Source organism: Macrobrachium rosenbergii, chromosome 20, assembly GCF_040412425.1.
Source record: "Macrobrachium rosenbergii isolate ZJJX-2024 chromosome 20, ASM4041242v1, whole genome shotgun sequence".
NCBI lineage: Eukaryota > Metazoa > Arthropoda > Malacostraca > Decapoda > Palaemonidae > Macrobrachium > Macrobrachium rosenbergii.
In genome coordinates, this window is record NC_089760.1 from 11,217,501 (window position 1) to 11,237,618 (window position 20,118).

Consider the following 20,118-nt stretch of genomic DNA (forward strand, 5'->3'; position numbering starts at 1 on the left):
ATCTTGCACAGGGAGTAAAATTTTACAGTAACGTACCCAAACGATATCTTGAGGAATATGAAAGGACATCAATGCTACGTTTTTTTCCAAAGTAAAAATCCCTTAAAAAATAGTTTCTATTTCTATTTCATATTTCTTTGTCTTGCCCAAAAGAGAAAGACTTTCTGTATGCAGTGTAACAACAAAGAAAAGATTGGCGGCTGGGGAATGAAAGAAATGAAAAAAAAAACGTATGCAGCACTCAAAACATTTCTCACATTTTTATCTTTGTTTGTGGCCGCTGGATTTCGTTTCTAAAATGTTAACTGAATTTCTCTATTTTCAATTTACAAGTGAACAACCTATATATTGGACATTTCATGTTGTTTTTGATCGTTTCTTTCTGCCCCCTTCCGTGTGTTTTCATTCTCTTGTAAACAGGAAGCATAGAAAGAAACAGACTTTAAGTAACGGTCAAACTACTGTTTATTTTGGAAGGAGAATAATATTTTCGCATGTGAGGGGCGTTTTTTTAAGTTCTGATTTTTTACATAATCTGTTATTCAGCAGAATATTATGAGAGCCTGCAGAACAAATAAGAGGAATGAAATATTCAAGACGAAGTTTTGAATATTTTTTTCTGTAATATGATATCAATAAATGGCCAGGAAAATTTGACTTATTTTTAACTTTCAACTTCTTTAATCTTAAATTAATGTTACATAGGGATTTCTAACACTTTGTTATTGTAATTTTCCACAGTAAGATCCCTGTTGAATAGTAAAAATTCTAAGGAACTTTGATAATATAGTGTTTTACAGTGGATTTGTTGATTACGAAAGAAATAGCTGTAAACATTTACAAAACGTGAAATCAAGAATGACTTAACCTAAGTAAAAAATTCCATTACATCCTAGATGTTAAAGATGCCTACATACAAGCCTCCTAAACTTTAATTTATTATGACATTATAAGTATAAATATAAATTTAACATAAACAGGAAATCCTATGTCATCTTGTCATTGGAATACAATGCCTGAAAACTTTTATAGTTTCAGGTTCCATTAGTCTAAAATTGTTCTACCCAGAAAATTTAACCCTTCGGCTTTGGTGAGAAAATTCGGGAAATATCCGTGAAGCTTTCCATTTTACCGAATTTGAATGATTCAGAGAAATGAATCTCCTCATTACCATCGTCAGTATCTTTGTTTTGTAAATAATATTCTCCATTGCTGCATTACTATTATTACCATTATTATTACAACTGCGGGTACTAATATGAGGAGCAGTACCAGTGAATGAATTTCTTCTTATTTTTAAGATCTAGAACTAACCGTGGGCAGGGAACACCAAACAGCAATCAACAATCCAAGTTGAATCAAATGGAATTAGGATTCCACTCAATTCGTATTTGTATGCTATCCTTCTCTCAGGAACAGCCCTGCCCCTGACGTAAATACACACACACTCTCTCTCTCTCTCTCTCTCTCTCCATGCACCCAAAACGTTGAGTTGCCACGCTCTCCTAATTCTGTTACTGCCTTTCTTCTTTAAGAAGTCCACGGAGAGCTTTTCAATGAAGTACAATTTTCAAACTTTTAGGAAATAGTTTAGCTAAGAAGAGACTGGAAAAACTGCGTAATGCAATTTTATTATTTTATGAGCATTTTATGAGGATGATGGAGACAGTTTATCTATATGACTTAGTATTTAACGGTTAATCACTTATATATTACTTCCTGACATAGACTAAGTTTCGAAGACATTTTCATTAATATTTTGCATTAACATATACATAGATTCAGGTACACTTAGATACATTTACACATACACACACACACACATATTTATATGTGTTTGTGTGTCCATCAGTATTGTCTCCATATATTAGGATTGTCTGAAATATCATCATTTAGGGTTTATTCGTATCAACACTTTATTAAGGCGAGGCCACCTCATGCGCACTAGGTGTAGGTAATAACTTTTCTTTGTGCTTCTGTTTATTATTTAAAGTGCAATAAAAACGATATTAAACTGAAAAAAAATCTTTCTCTTCGGTTGCCCTTTATTATATTAGGTCCACTACAAACTCCTGAGTAGTAAATGACGGTATCGACCACACTTACAGTGATATTTGGGTAGGCTGGCAGTTCCTGGAAATGAACTCCGCCATGCCCAGTTTTGTTGGCAGCAACCTGCCGATTATTGCTTTGATTGCTATCAGGAAAATGGACAAAAGAAGGAATGGTCAAAATAACTTGGACTCTTAAAATTTCCTTTCTTGTGACTGTTCATGGGTAAATTAAATTTTACCGGAGGTTTAGGAATACAGTGGAGCTGTATAGAAGTAAAGATTTGGCAGTAACATGCCAAAGACTGTTCTTAATTCTCTTATATATCAGTTCTACGGTAATGCTGAGTCATTGCCAGTCCCATGCCCTGAATAAGTTACTTGAACTTTAGCAATTCTACGCGCAGCAAATTAAGGTCAAGTTCGTAAGAATTAAACAGTTACCATTTTGAGAAGATCACTGTGTACTCTGACTTGCATTTCTTAAGGTTGCATTACTAATACCAGTCCATTCAAGTACACATATGCATTATCAATTCATCTGGTGACTTGTTACACGGTTTACACAGAACTGTGGCACTGGTCTTCCTGAATGGTAATATGTAAGATTCAAAATATTTGAAAGGGTTATAAAAATTAGTGAAGGTTTGGTATTTCCAGTTAACTGATAATAACCATTCAAAACAAACAAGCTTGTAAAAAATGTAGCATGAGTCACACCATCTCCAATATCAATAACACTTGAAAGAGGATAAGCACTTTATTTGGTCAGACCTTAATTTTTGGTGTGTATGGTGGACTTCTTTTCAATTCATTAAAAATTTTTGTACAAATGTCTTGTGTGGTTGATGCCTGTCACTTACTACTCAAGAGTATTTAGGGGACCTCATACAACAGAGAAGAAAGGTTTTCAGCTTTATATCTTTTGTATTTCAGTTTAGATATTTTGTTGAAGCACAAAAAAAATGTAATGACTTACGTTTTGTTTACTTGGTGTCCTTTTTCTTTAATGTAGAATACATTCATAGGTTTTACTCAAAATGCAAGGAAATCCCCAAGTAGATACATTTGGTTAAATAAAGTCACTGCCACTAATTTATGATTTGCAGTAAGTTTATTAATCTCCTATAAGTTAAGTGTACCTTATCTTTACCAGACCACTGAGCTGATTAACAGCTCTCCTAGGGCTGGCCCGAAGGATTAGACTTATTTTACATGGCTAAGAACCAATTGGTTACTTAGCAACGGGACCTAAAGCTTATTGTGGAATCCGAACCACATTATAGCGAGAAATGAGTTTCTATCACCAGAAATAAATTCCTCTAACTCTTCATCAGCCGGCCGGGGACTCGAACTCGGGCCTGGCGAGTACTAGTCCACAGCTCTACCGACTCTCCCGACGAAGAGCTTTAATCTCCTATAGAAGGAGTATCTCATAGACTGAACATTAGTTCTAACTTCATGACAGGATTATGTTGGGTGAGGCTGCGGCTCCGTGTTAGTTCGTTTTGGGATCATCCTAAAGATACTCTAAATGCTGGAAGAGAGGAGACTAAAACAGGTAAGTGTAGTGTGGATCTATGATCCAAAGCCTCTTCCTAAATAAAAAGAGGGAAGTAACTGTGTTTTATACTGTTTTTCAGTCTAAGGCTGAGACTAAGTTATAAGGTGACTTTCTGTATTTTAACTGAAGATAAAATCATTTGCGTACGCGCTTCTATCAGGAATTTCTGAACTGTAACTGAAGTAAGATATTTTTTAAATGATTCTTTTCTGAGATACTCAGAGAATGGATATGTAAATAAGTAGCTCTTCCCTTTATTATGAAAATTCTATCCTTCATGCTCCTGCTATGATATATCATCACGTGTGCCTGATTTTCTTTGATACCATATTAATAATGTCATGAAGCTGAGCGAACTTTTCTTTCCGTTGACAGTTTTGGATACGTCCTTTCTTTCATTAGAACTTCCTTTTGAGATGTTTTCTTTTATCTCGAAAATTTCCTATATATTTTCTTAAACACTGTCGAAAAGAGTGATGTACCTATTGTTTCACATTTTACAGTTTTAAATTAGTACATAAGCAGGTCTAAGTTTTCCCCAGATCCTTTAGTGTCTACGATATATATCCGTAGCCATTTCTATGGTCTACTGTACCTTCGAAGGCATAATGAGTCTGTTGATGATAGTCTAAAGCCATATCATTGATAATGTTATAACTTTTAAGAGTACAGAGGATAAAATCACTTATGAAGCTAGTACCTTAATCACATTCTGGCAGACAAAGATATCTCTGGGAGTTTTTTTACTATAATTTTGCGACAGTATTCTTAGCTGGGAATATTCAGGATCCTAGTTGCAGAACAAATATTTTTTAGTAAATTATTTATATTTACAAGATTTGGAGAGAAAATCCACAGAGTCAATAATAATTTTCTCAAAAGGATCCTTAGGAACTTGTATCAGTATCATAACAGCTTCTTTTACTGTTACAACTAAAATGTGAACATCAGGTATCTTTCTTATCACCTCTTGCTTCATAAACGCATATGCCCTTCACGCAATCATGCTAACTCAGGTAGCAAATTGATATAACTGTTCCTTAGTGGTAGTAATTTCTCTCGCGGGTAGCTTAAAAAATTCTACTTGAAGTATATTATGAATTGAAACTGCCAAATTAAACAATAAAAGACGAATCAAACCATTCGCAAGAGAGGAATAACAGAAATATATACGTTAGAATATGATTACAATATAAGGCTTGTTATCGAATTTTTCACTGTCTGGGGCGAGGTCAAAGCAACTTCTTTTATCAAGAGTGTAAATTGGTTTTAACTCGTACGAAATCTCTTGTGATTTTAAGAATACGATTCCATCAGTATCAAAAAAGAAACTGAAAATACGTCAATGCAAGTTACGTTATGATTGTATCCTATACTTTCAGATTGGAGACAAATATCATTTGATTCTTAGATCATAAAAGACATTAATTCCTACTTAAGTTTTCAATAATTATCATGAGGTAATAAATGTTATAATTTAGCTAAACAATACCTAGGTGGAGGAAAACCTTTTTTTATTATTATTATTACTATTATGCTACAACGAGGTTTGTTCTGATCTTTTATGGTCCGATAAAATAGCTCTTAAAATTAGTAACTCCGCACTCTGAAATTCTCTGGAGATCCATTTTTGTGACGGTCGCCTTTCAGTTTAAAACAAGAAAACCTAGCGAGCGCAATTTGCAAAATGTGCAAATGTTCTCCGAAAAATAAAAGTATTCTAGAGAAACTAAAGCATTCGCTGAATAAAGGATGTGAACTAAACGTAATTTCTAATTCAGCACTCGAGTTTTCCTTCCCTCGTTTGCATGATTCATTTGGAATTTGTTAATGAGGAAAGCAAATGGACACATTTGTGCTTCTTTTTCGTAGTTTACATTTTTTTTTTTTTTTTCAGAGGAAGAAAAGAGCGTTTCCACTCGTCCCGCCAAGTTTGCTTATATTTTCTCAGTACCGAAAATAACAACATTTCTTTCACAATGGATAAACAAAAAGTATCACGGTAGGAGAATAATAATCATTATCGTTTTCAGCATTGTTACAAATGGTGACACGAACTACAGCCGTAACAAAAATAAAGCTGAATAATGAATCAGCAGGGAAGTAAAAACAGGGCAATAGGAACTCTCTAAAAGATCTGGAACGGGACTGTCTCGTCAGAAAATAATCTTAATTTATGAAGCAATGGTTTCATCATCTCTTCGTCTTGATGAGTTATTTTTTTTTTCTTTGAAGAAGGGCAAAATCTCATTAACTGAATCCAAGCATATTATTTCAGTTTTAAGAATTTCTTGCGTAGGGAGAAACCTTGTTACAACAATAAGTAAACATAAGAATTAGAATGGTTGAGTCAAGACTAATTTGCCCTACTGCGAGATAAACATTAATATGAAAAAGCTGCTTAATACCTGAAGTCGTAGGACAGTCTATATAAATACTGGCAATTGATGGGCTAACAAGCACACAGGTGAATGACGTAGTGTACATAAGGAGCCTCCTTCAGTGGCTGATGAGTCTATTTTGATTATTTTAATTTCAACTGTTTACTTTGCTTTACGGTTAATGAATTGTTTAGGGTGATTTACTGCGGGGGATTATACGACTCAAATGACCAAACTGCCTTTGAATCAGTTATCATTGTGTGAGAAATTTCTCACATAATTATGTGTAAGAGTTCTTTTTTCCTTTTTTCTTTCCAATTTTCTCTGCACTTGTTTCTCCTGCATAAATTAAAGTAATGACGTAATTCTTAGGATACCTATTAATTATAGATATATTTATTTTTAAATATATAGCAGAAAGAACATGCCGCTACGCTCTTTTAAGTTTTTTTACTGTTTCCCGAGTTAAGTTGCCAATAACTTAGTGGTAAAATAATTAATCACCTATTATACACTTTATTTGAATAATAATGATCTTGATTCATTGTACCCGCTGCTTCTTATAAGATTTATTCACGTACGTATCAAGTCATTATGATACACGAGTGGAAAATTAAGGGACATGAAATAGAACATAAAATTAGGTGAAATGAAAATAGCATTACAGTAGCAAGTGGAATCCTGAGCATGCAATGAATGTAATTCTGTAACGGCATTCCAGAGGACTAATTACGTTTTTCTTCATTAGGAAGTCTTGCGTGCTTTCTTATTCACCTGCTCTGTTGAAATGCATTATTTTTTTCCTCAAAGAAGTGGCAGTTGCAAGCGAGAGAAGACTTTCAGTTGCAACTTAGAAGGTTTTCGGACAAAACGGCAAAGAGATTGTGGGAAAGAGTTTCAACCTAGGATGCTGTTAAAAGCTGGTCATTTTATTTCTTTTTTAATGTTAAAATGCCGTATATTTAAACAATCCATATTCCGTATCATTTCAACAAAATAAAAAAAACCATTTATGATAAAATAATCATAATCTAAACTTTAATTCATTCAATAAATTCATTGTTTGAAAAAAAAAAAAAACATTTTTATGTTTCTGTCCGTATTATTCAGTGATCTCCATGCTTTGCAAGTTTTATATGGGATCTAGCAGGTTTGGTTTTGCCCTGGGGTCTATAACAGTACCCAAGAATATAAATTTTATATGAGAATAAATCGTTTCAAAATCACTGCCTTGACGTGCATTTCGAATAAAAGTTAACTGTATTTATGTTCAAACTTAACACACATACATTCACAACACAAAACGTGCTATTCTATGCGTAATACTATTGCTTCATTCGCGTGCATTTCATTGTATGTATGTGCATAATATTATAGGCGCTCCTCTACTCATATTTATTTCTTTGCCGAGAGTCATGTTTTGTTTATTGTTATTTAACAAATATATTCATGAATTTCAATCCAAAACGCCAATGTGGGAGGAAGATTGCCTAACGTAATTTAGTTCTTTTTAATTACGAAAAACAAAAGGTTTGTCATTCATTTGTCGGAGAAGTTTTCACTTAACTTTCTCATTATAAGTTTCCCAAGCACGTTCCATCAAGGGAAATATTCCTTTTTCACTTCGTGGTGAAGTTTAGAAAGTCTCGCTTTGATGAATTGGAGGGAAAGTTTTATCAATCAACTCCTAGTGATTCCTTTAATGAAATCTTTTTCTTTCCGTTCTGTTTTGAGTTTGATGACTATTGCCTTTTCCTAGAATCATTAGAGCTAAATCTCGATACTTCCAGCAAGAGTCTTTGTAAAGTTTCTCACTCCAGAAAATTTTATTAGCTTATTTTAAATTAATAAAAAGTTCTTCTTTTAAAAATTGTCCATACTGAAAAGGTAGACTGACAATAAAAAAAGAAATGTTTGGCTACGGAAAGATTATTAACAGTCAAGTTGTTGTCTTTTAACATATGGAAACATTTTTTGATATTTACAGATTATAATCTGCTGTAGCCATCAAAAAAATCGTTACTGAAAAGATAGATTGACAACAACAACAACAAAAATAAGTAATTTGGATACGGAAAGATTAATGGTAAAGTTGTCATACTTAAACACATGAAAACATTATTTTGTTATTCACAGTTATATATAATAATCTGAAGCAACCAATAAAGTTCTCTCCTAAGGAGATGTATTAATTGGAAAAAGGTTCGAGTCAGTCTTATGCACAACGATTTTTATATGTAATAAATATGACTTGATCATTTCTGCCTTATACCAGGAGCAGCTTTCCCCATAGTTAACTGCTTGGTACGTCAGCAATGTTTTTATAATAATTTTGTTATAATATAATTTTGATTATTAATGTATTTCCTTATTTTTATTACCTTTCATTTGATTCCATTTTTGTTCTCTTTTAGTGTTCCTAAATGAACAGTTCTCCCATTAGTGTGATGGAAATGTATGCATGGCATTTAGTGTAAAGAAATATTGCTTAGACAATGACTAGCCATCCATTGTCTCTCTCTCTCTCTCTCTCTCTCTCTCTAACACTATTATAGATGCTGTAATTGATGTTAACCCTAAAATCCTTTTATTCTCTCTGTTCCCCTTTCTTTTTAGATAAACAGTTGTTCCTGACATCCAATTTGTAACATTTCCTCATAGAGATGTCTTCCAATCCTTAAAGGCCAAACAAAATCTATAATTTCTACAACTATATAGTACTTCACCAATAATGTCATCGTTTCTAGGTTCCGTATTATTTGTTATTTTTCTCCCTCCTTGCTCCTCAAGTACCATTTCCAGATTATATTTGCGTCCCTCCAGCCTAGCTTCTTTGTCTCTGAAAATAATCCTACATTTCTTAAAAATATGCCATTGCATATAAAACATTTCTTTCTAACGCACTACCCAATTTCCTTATTCTTTCTCCTTTGTTACTCTACACCATTCTCCCTCTTGCCTAGCATCTACAGTTCAAAGGACTGCCATCCATTTTTCTTTTCCCCTCTTTATGTGACCATGCCTACAAGCTCTCCCATTTGCATCAGGAACACTGCCTCTGAGCTCTGAGATCTTTTGGTTTTCGCCTCTTCTGCTTCTGTATTATTAGCCGATTCTTCCTACACCTTTTACTCTCTGTCATATTTCTTTTTCTTTCCAATTTAGCAAATTGAACCAAGTAATTTCTTATATATATTTTTTTCCGAAATTATACTTTAGTTAAAGCAACTGTCCTTAGTTCTCAGTATTCATCACAACTTACCGCCTATCTGTCTCCCGATTACATTATGCAACTTATTGTTTCACCTGCATTTTAAGAGAGGATACCGAACTCATTTTAAGAGGACTCTTTTTTTTATTTTATTCTCTCTCCTCCAGGTACTTAGTGGATCAGTAAATATTTATATTTACTGACATTATATTATATTATTGTACTGAGGCCTTAAAAACAACTACTTTCTTTTTGTTTTCAAATACTACGAAGGTAATGACGTGGTCCCTCTTAGAAAAGTACATATTAATTTGCAATAATTATTTTTCTCTGGTCCACTGACATCTGAATATATTACGTTCATCTCTCCTGCATTCAGCTTTAAAAATTATCTAGAAAAAAAAATTCCTTCACAAGCCCCAACAGTTATTGCTGACCCCGCATATCGCTGGTACGATAGACACACTAACTTTACCTTATCCTGCCATACACATTTACTCTCCATGCATGCCTGCTTTCACTCAGGTTAGGAAAAAAATATATCCGTACCGTAACCATACAAATTCCCCGTGGTAATATAAAATCTTTGTGTTTATGATCATACCCTATTCATTCACAGTAATGTACTAACCTAACTTGGTTAAATTGTTAATTTCCAGATTACTAACGGTTGCAGGGGCATATGACTTCATTCTAAAGACTGGGAACGCTATTATTTTCAGTCCCATCTTAAATGCACATTGTCACAGTCCTTAAAAGAGGACTTTTCCTCGGCCTAAGGGTTCCAAAATACTGTTATAAAGAGTCCCATTTCATTGGAATGAGATATGTTTCAGTTACAGTTAGGATTCCATCCTAAACTGACCTGACATAACGATGATAGTTAAGAAAACAACTCAGATCATAAATGTTTACATTTTGGTTCTTAAGATGGTAACAATTAAGTCATTCATTAGAAAATGCTTTAGAAATTGCATCAAACGTATAAAATTTACAAGTTATCTATTTGAAGGTCTCTGCTGGTCAGAAGGGTATGCCTTTCCTTATTTTTTGGGCACATGCATATGTAGGTGGCACTTTCAAACTTTCAGTTTCCTAGAGTGGGCCTCTTGAAGTGCCACTTAGGATGGCTACTCTGGATAAAATTCTTAAGAAGAGCACGAATACAAATATAGTCAATAAAGATAAAAAGTACAGCGTGCTGAGTCTTATACTTTTTCATAAAAGAAGAAGTACAAGAGAAAGAAGAAAAATAGCAGAATATCCAGATTTGAATGATAAATTAGGATATTTTTATACTCACTTTTTGCTCTTTGTGAAACTTAAAGCAAAAAGGAATGAGAAAAGCTCAGAAAATTAATAGACTTACCACTTCCTTATTAATGAAATATTTTTAATTTTATTTCAAAGTTCATGTGAACTTTCAAAACAAATTTATTTTCCTGAAATTACCGCAGTTGACTTAAAGTCTACGAGAAAGGTGTCCATGGAGCTATCTACTGGAAAAATAAACTAGTTCTTTTCAAAACGCGAAACAATATTAAAACAGTAATGTTATTCTTCTTTAGTACATCCAGGTGACTAAATCGACATAATTAAGGCCTTTCCATCACACTCCTCCCTCGCTGTGGGTATCTCATCTTCAGGATACCCAGAGATGATTAATTGAGCAAAGGCATTTCGGAAATAATTGCTAGAGACTCTGCACTCTGCAATTAAAGATGCAAATGAAGATAGTGGGAAATTATAGCCAACGCTGACAATGATGGTGACGAGCACAGTACGCAACGTCTTGATTAAGGAGAATCTGAGGGAGGCAAAGCTCCCCTCGAAAGAATCAATCCATCCCGCTTCATTCTTTGTCTACTTCGAAGGAAAACATATGTAGGATACACACACACACACACACACACACATACATATATATATATATATATATATATATATATATATATATATATATATATATATATATATATATATAATGTGTGAGTTTTGTGATGTATTATCTTTCTTCATAGAAAGAATTGTTTCTTTTTTTGTAAATACTTTCTATTTTGCATTTTATATCAACAATGTATTATTAAATAATAATTTTCTTTCTGCAGGTAATCACTACGTAATTTTCGCTATCCAGGAGACGCCATAAAATTATCTGTATATTCTCTTTAGCTATAAAAGTTGCCATAATAATGGAGAGACAATTGTAGGCATACCTTTCCCCATTAATATCCATTATTGTTCCTACTTGCACTATATCTTCTCACTTTCACTACCTCTTTATCTCAAGGGTTGTCACAGCTAGTTCGTTGGAGGGATCAAGCTCTACCTGGGCCGAAGTCCAGGTACTCATATGTTAAAATCATTTTGTTAACCTTGCCCCTTTTTCTCATGTTTTTCTATAGTATGCTGTCATTGATTATCAATATGTTGCTTTACTTTTCTCCTTAATATCATTCACCTCTGACTACTGGACTACTACTACTACTACTACTACTACTACTACTACTACTACTACTACTATTATTGTTGTAATTATTGTCATTATTATCATTAATATTATTATTGCTATTAAACGTTTTCATTTGCAGTTATAATGTAAATAGAAAGAAAATAGAAATGGAGGAGGACATGGGTGCCTGCCTATATATATATATATATATATATATATATATATATATATATATATATATATATATATATATATATATATATATATATATATATATATATATATATATATATGAGATGGATGAAAAGAAATGACTCGAATCGAGTCATTTCACGTATTGCTAAACTCCATCATGGTTCAGATACAAATGCTAAATAAATAATAACAGTCATAAGAAGGCTTCTTGGCAAGGTAATGAATGGTTGCCACTGTCAAACAATAGTAGTACCTAATGGCCGCCTTGTTTTAAAATACCTCTTATCAAAATGTCGCCCACTCTGAATAAGACAAGTCTGATACTCGAGGAGTTAGGAAAATGCTAATTAGGAATAATCAGAGAAATAAAAGCGGATGTATCTAAAAGATTCTTTGTAAAATACAATAAACCATACGTTTAAAAAAGTGGGATGTTGTTGGCTGCTCGACTGAAACAACATAAATATTATGTAGGAACAGCTAACATTATTTATGCATATGAATAACAGTAATCACGGTATCACCTGGAGAGAATTTAAGGAAATTATTTACTGTAAAGATTTAGAGAAATGAAATTTAAAAGAATCTTGTATCATTAAAAAAGCTGTGATGATATTTTTAAATATCGGCCTTGAATAAAATAAAGTGGACGAAATTTTAATGAACGGTATTATAAGTAAGGCTACTGTACAAAGTTAAGTATAATTTAGTTTAACCAGACCACTGAGCTGATTAACAGCTCTCCTAGGGCTGGCCCGAAGGATTAGATTTATTTTACGTGGCTAAGAACCAATTGGTTACCTAGCAACGGGACCTACAGCTTATTCTGTAATCCGAACCACATTATAGCGAGAAATGAATTTCTATCACCAGAAATAAATTCTTCTAATTCTTCATTGGCCGGTCGGAGAATCGAACGCAGGGCCAGCAGAATGCTAGCTGAGAACGGTACCCACCCGTCCAATGAGGAACTACAAGTGTGTTATAGGTATCATACTAGTATCATATTGTTTTCCTTACTACGATATTTTTCTGTTCTTGCTTCAGCACTTGTACCTGAACCCTGATTAGTTGTAGCAATATATGAAAGCATTCAGTTCGAGTAAACTCCTTTCATGCTTCTCCTGGCTGGAAGCAGCTCATAAATATCACACTTCTTCAGAGATCTAATTCTGTACACATGCACAAGCGCGCACGCGCACACACACATATATATGTAAACACATGTATTATATATATACATATATTATATATATATATATATATATATATATATATATATATATATATATATATATATATATATATTTATATATATATATATATACATGTATATATATGTATATATATACACATATATATAGACAGAAATACTGACCACATTATTTAGCCACCTCCATGCCCAAAAAATGGTAAATATCTATTGTAATAGGGATAAATTGACTAATATTGTAATAAGCCTCAAACTGTTAATCATATTCCATCATACAGGATTTTAGCCCTACTGGATGTACCAAGAACATGAAACTTATAAAAGAATCAAAATCCCTATCTCCAATAGACACTAAATTGTGTTAATATTCACTATGGGGCCTTTTTAATTTTCAAAATCTTGACTTGATGGCGGTCAATTTCAATTTCCTCAAATGTCAGGACTATCCCCAAGAAGGATTTCATATGACAAAGAAAATGTTTTTAGTTATTTAAGAAGTTAGAAAGCTTATGTTGTAATTATGATACTTATTGTACCATTCCTGCTCATTTAGACCGTGATTAATTATTTACTATATTTAGAAAATTAAAAAAATAAATTCATCACTTGAAATCTGTCTAACTCTACTTTTTTTCTTATATAAGTAAATCTTCAGTTGTTTATCTTTTGGTGCTAATTTTCTTCCATAAATTTGTAATTGATATCTACAAGAATGAAAACAAAAGGTTATGTTGAGTTTCAATGTGTTGTAAATGAATCAATTCTCCGATTTTCTTTGTTTGATACCATGTAATAATACGGCCTTTATAACCACCAAACCTTTCTTTTTTATCAAAGGATTACTCCTCTTCCTCTCAAATCAAAAGAGACAGTATTTCTACATTAACCATTTTACCACTGCGGAAAATATATATTCCGACTATGACATGTCCAGCCCTAAAAGAGTTATGAAGTTACGGACATTTCCGCAAAAAGATACATACCTTGAATGATTGTCTTTCTTCAGCTGCAATTTTTCTTACATCTTTAAAGAAGTCTCGAAGTATCATTTGTTCGGCAGTTATATCGATATTTGATTTCTCTGGAATGGATAAAAGTAATGAGGGTTCGAGTTACTTCTGTAATAAGGAAATATGTCACATTTTTTGTCTATTTTACGATTCATGTTAACTTTGAATACAACTTAATATCGCTTATAAGATATAAAAGAATATGTGCGTACGCTTTCACTATTATTGCCTAGTCGTTAAACTTAACTACGTTTACAGAGCCTGAGAACGAAGAACATTCTGATGAAGTGATTATGAAAAGAAGAAATAAATTCTTTATAGCTTGGCGAAATCTCCCTGAAGATGGGGACTATGCATGGTAGACCAAAGATGGAAGACTTTATGTCTCCATCGGAGGGCTTAAAGAGAAGTTGTCAAGATTTATATGTACATAAAGTTGAGCCAGGCACAGCTGCTGCTCCAGGATTCACTACCTTCATTTTCCATAAAGGAGGCTTACGCCAATAAAAATAAAGATAAAAAAACGAGAAAACATTCCATCTTCCTAGAGAATGGTACAAAGCAAAAGTATAAGCAAATCCAAATTATATTCAAGTTATCATCGTAAGCAAACTGATTTCATAAAAAGGGATAACTATCACATTTTAACTAAATTACTCAAGGTAAGGGAGATATTTATCTAGAGTTTTACATTAATCATGCATTGTATTAAGTTATTTTTTTATTACCTTCGGAATTTTGGTGCGTTGACTCTACTAACTAAAAGTTATATGAGAAAACTAGAATTATACTTTTACTAGGCAAGTGTCCAATGAATTAATTAGGAAAATACTGCGCTGACGAAGGTAAAACTTTCTCGCATTAGCCCTCTTTCTACCTACGACAAGAAGACTAAAACCCTCGTGACAGTTCATTCTTGGAAAGGCCTTTTATAAGGAATAACACACACACACATATGCATATGCATCTCTCTCTCTCTCTCTCTCTCTCTCTCTCTCTCTCTCTCTCTCTCTCTCTATATATATATATATATATATATATATATATATATATATATATATAAATATATATATATATACAAACACACACACACACACACACACACACACACACATATATATATATATATATATATAAATATATATATATACATATACACAAACACACATATACATATATATATATATATATATATATATATATATATATACATACATACATACACACACATATATATATATATATACATATATATGTGTGTATATATATATGTATGTATATATATATATATATATATATATATATATATATATATATATATATATATATATATATATATATCTTTTTTCAGGAAATCGGAATGTTTGTTCTTGAAGAAAGGATTTTAGTATCCCGTTACATTTAAATATCAAATTTGAAGATTAAGGTTCAGAAGCAGCCGGAATGTTTCATTTCTTTTTATGTTCTATCGTTAGGTCCAGTTAGCGTAAGCAAGGTAAGCATAATATATAATAACGTGCTGTTTCGCTATTTTATATGTTAGGAGCATGAATTACGTGTAGTCTAGTGAATATTTTGTAACCATTTTTGCTGACGTTAATTATAGACGCAGGATCAAGGAATAGGATTAACATCATGTTGATTACCGCTAGTCTTTGTAATTTATAACGCAAATCCACTACAGGGTTAATTTTCTTTCTTTGGCTGAATTGTTATTTCGAATGACTGTCTCACCCTACATAAAATGGACAAAGACCACATTTTGGAAAAGAACTCTTGATCAGCATGATATCAACTACCCCTCAGCTGGGCAGAAATCCCAACTCACCTAAAAAACTGAATATAGTATTTGTGGCCAACAGCATTTATTCATTTATACATTGACAGCTTTATTTAAGAACAAGCAACTACTATCATCGTAGGGAGAAACCCATTTCAATTAAGTAAGAAAAAGACAGAAAAAAAAGAAAAAGTATAACTGACAGGGTATAACCATCTAAGAAACATGAGCATTTTATACCAACTCATTTTGGTATAATTCACTTGTTTCTTTCTTCTCCTACAACCCTGCCCCCTAACCCCACCCCCACCCCCACAAGAACACATGGATTCCCACTAAGGTCCTTCAACAAATTGCTATAATAGCAGACTACGGAAATTCAAAAACAATTGTTTTGTTTAATCGCAATTCATTCGAAATCTCAATTCGGTCAAAGAAAGAAACACTCCTGCTGCTCCGAAAGCTAAATCTTAATATTTGATATTTGAATGTAAATCGTTAGTAAAATCCTTTCCTCAAGAAAAAAAACTTTGATTAAAGGTCCGAAAATGTTAATTACTCTGTCGGAAAGATATATGTAGTGTTCATGTATCTGGCGAGAAATTAGTGTATATTGTTAAACAAAATTTATTGTTAATCAATAGGGTAAAGTACCATTTGAATGCAAAAAAGTCCCAAAATATAATTAATTTAATTTATAAATAATTTAATTCATTACAGATCCAATAATTCATCCTAGGAAATACTGTGTTAGATATAGTATTAACATTAATTACCTGGGGCATGCCAACTTCCAATCTTTGCTGATCTGAACTTCGACAGAAATTCGTCATTAGCTAATTTGTTGTCTTTCTCTTTTATTGTTCCCCCGTGAATTTCAGCATAAGACAATATGCTATATGTCAGAAGAAGATGGTAACTGAAAGTAATTATACAACCATAATTTATCTATGAAAGTCTAGTTAGAATTTGTAGGCTTGTCACCTTCGGTTTTAAATGTGTAATGTTTTTTAAATACCTGTATGAAGCAAGTATTTGTCCCCAAATCTAAGTATCACAGAAATGTTGAAATCATCAATGACAAAGTGATTAGAATTCATCAAATATGAAATGTTTAATCTGGAAACTGGTGAAAATTGTAGGGAAGTCTATTGGCACTGATGAGTGAGTTTTCCAGGTATCGACGTCTTACACCGGCGTCGTTACTCATTATTGACAGAGTTGCAATTCTCCGGTATTCTGCGAACTTTATCATTTTGTAAGAGCCGGAACTCGATCATTTATCTCTAAAAGACGGAGAGATTTATGACGATATTTTTTCTTTCCTTGGCCAGACCATGAACCGCAAAATTTGGGCAATGGAATTGAAATATCATTTGTTATTCAACAGTGTCATTTCTTTCCTAGCTCTAGAGGATTTTCCAGAACTCCTCTCTTCTTAGAAACAAAATCCAATATCCTGCAATTTTTCTGGTAATATATATGTGGCTACGCCGTCAGGGGATAGTTGCTTACAACATCATCGTCTCAGGATATAAAATATTTCGTGCGCATATTTTACTTCACCAATAAAAATTTCTGTAATTTATTTGTAACTTTTCATTTTCACTGCTCTTGCTTACGTTTTGTTAAACAGATATAAATATATATATATATATATATATATATATATATATATATATATATATATATATATATATATATATATATATATATATATGTGTGTGTGTGTGTGTATATAACTATATATGACCAATATATATATATTGCCCGTATATAAAACTGAATGACAACTGATAAACTGACCAACCCGGCGTTGCCCGTGAAAACTGAATGACAACTGATAAACTTCTCTCTCTCCAACTCTCCCTCACTCTCTCCCTCTTTCTCCCCCCTAGGCACACCCTCTTCTCTCTCTCTCTCTCTCTCTCCCACAACATACCCAGTCACTATCATAGAATTCAATAGTCTCAGGCCGGGTAGTCACTATCAGATTTACTCATCATTTCTTCTGTCAGTTCATCGAAACTGACGTTAAAACTTTCGTGTAGAAGACAGTTGGTGGACGTAGCCAGTCCACTCACCAGAACGGTTGAACTGATGGAATTACCTAAAGTCCTTCTGACTAACTGACAGGTAATTGCATGTGTGGACGAGTAAGCAATGATTTCATGACATTTTGTCGCTGGATTTCATCCGGGAAGGAACTCAGCCACTTTGATGAGAATATGTATAAATTATGTATAGGCCTAATTCGTTTCATTGTTGGACCATTCAGCACTATTTGTAGGCAATTATGAGTCCAAAGCATATAATAAAAATTTAAAACAATATTTCCATGTGATACAGGTATAGGCCTAGACCAATGTCCTGACTTTTTATGATAGGTGTTACTATAATGAAAGTAAACTTCACTGTCCATTTCATAAAAAACTGAACCAACCCCAGGTTCTAATTTAAACTCATACAATAATATTGTATGAGAATATGGCTTTTTTAACAAAAAAATATTTAGACTATACTCTGTTACGCCTTTTTGCTTCTTTCCTACTACTAAGTGAATTGCTGCAGCAATTAGTTTTCCACCTCCTCATCAGATTACTTATACTTTATATTAGTTTTAGGGACATTTTTAACATAACATAATAAAATACAACTCATTATCTTTACAAAGAAATCATAATCATTAATGTAGCATTAAGTATAAAGTTACATGGAGCGATAGAAAAAATTACCAGGTCAATTTGTACCTTTGGTGAAAAGTAATCAGGTATTATAAACAAAAACATTCGCTTTATGAAGGAATGTATTGCAAACGGTTATTTATTGCTTTGAATAAATACACGTATAAAGATAGAAATGAATATATACCATTCTAATAAATAACCATAAGCATTTTATTTTCATAAATGACGGGAATAATTTTCCTTACTGTGTATGATTACACCAGCAAAAGATGCAAATTTACCAGAGTCCAGTCTTTCTGTTCGTGGGTTAATGTAGTTGCCAGATGTCACAATGTGTAAGTGACAGATTTAAATTTAGACATAAGCTTTTAGTCTGCGATTGCTCTTAAATCTTGTTAGGTATTAAATAAAAATACGGTTTGCAGAATGAGGGAGGATTAGAGAGAGAGAGAGAGAGAGAGAGAGAGAGAGAGAGAGAGAGAGAGAGAGAGAGAGAGAGAGAGACTCGCTGCAGGTGTGCGTTTCCACCGGCCTTAGTTGTTGGCGAATCGCCCAATTATTAATATTTTTCCAAACCAAGCGAATTAATGAGGAAATTCGCATTTAAACAAATAAAAAAATCATACATCTTGCACGTCGTATTGGGCGAGAAGTTGAGCAGCTTGTTGTTCTAAAACATAGGGAAGGAAATCCAACTGTGTTTATTGTAGTTTCATACTTGATTGATTCGAAGAAATAAGTCCCTGCCAACTAATATCCACATAAAAGGGACAGTAGACTGGGTAATTGAGACAGAAGTCAGTGTTTGTCTATCTGTCATGGAGTTACAGGTTTGAATTTGAGTTATAACCTTTCTAGGGTCACATAGTGGCCGTGTGCCAGATTTTGTCTGGGTCTGTCAAGCGGTTCGGATTTCTATAGAGCACAAACATACAAAGGTTCACTTTCATTATATATATATATATATATATATATATATATATATATATATATATATATATATATATATATATATATATATATATATATATATATATATATATATATATATATATATATATATATATATATATATATATATATATATATATATATATATATATATATATATATCAGACAATACCATGTTGCTAACAATGAAGTTTCTCCTTATAATTCAGTTTTACGAGAAATGAACATCATTCACTTTACTTACATCCGAAATATCCTAGCAGCAATACAAATCGTGTCACTTTTACACGTGTGATATTGTTTTAAGAAAATGGTTTACTGTAAGAGGTAACTTTGAAGGAGAAACTTTCATGTTAACAAAGCAATGGCATTATCCAACAATGTAATTTTCTTCATCAGCCTTTCCAAAGAAGGACGGCTATTAAAATCAAATTGCAAAATAGTAAGCACCGTTCTTACAATGCAAAAGCAAATGAATTTGATTGGCAGTGACAAGTTTTGGAACTCTCTACATGATTTCGTTATCCTTGATGCAAAAGTTTCTGTTGTAAAATATCCAGTTCATCCACCTTCTGGAGGCAAGTCTTACACCTCCTCCCTTTTCCTTTTTTTTTTAAATTTTA

General features: G+C 32.7%; 1 protein-coding gene across 1 annotated transcript in view; it reads right to left on the reverse strand.

Annotated features, from left to right (window-relative positions):
* The window catches only part of LOC136849044 (major facilitator superfamily domain-containing protein 6-like), a 725,072-nt gene that overhangs the window by 175,071 nt on the left and 529,883 nt on the right, over positions 1–20,118 (reverse strand). Inside the window, exon 12 of the mRNA XM_067121936.1 lies at positions 14,051–14,148. The gene's annotated coding sequence lies outside the window, so the exon portion shown is untranslated. The remainder of the gene's footprint in view (positions 1–14,050; positions 14,149–20,118) is intronic.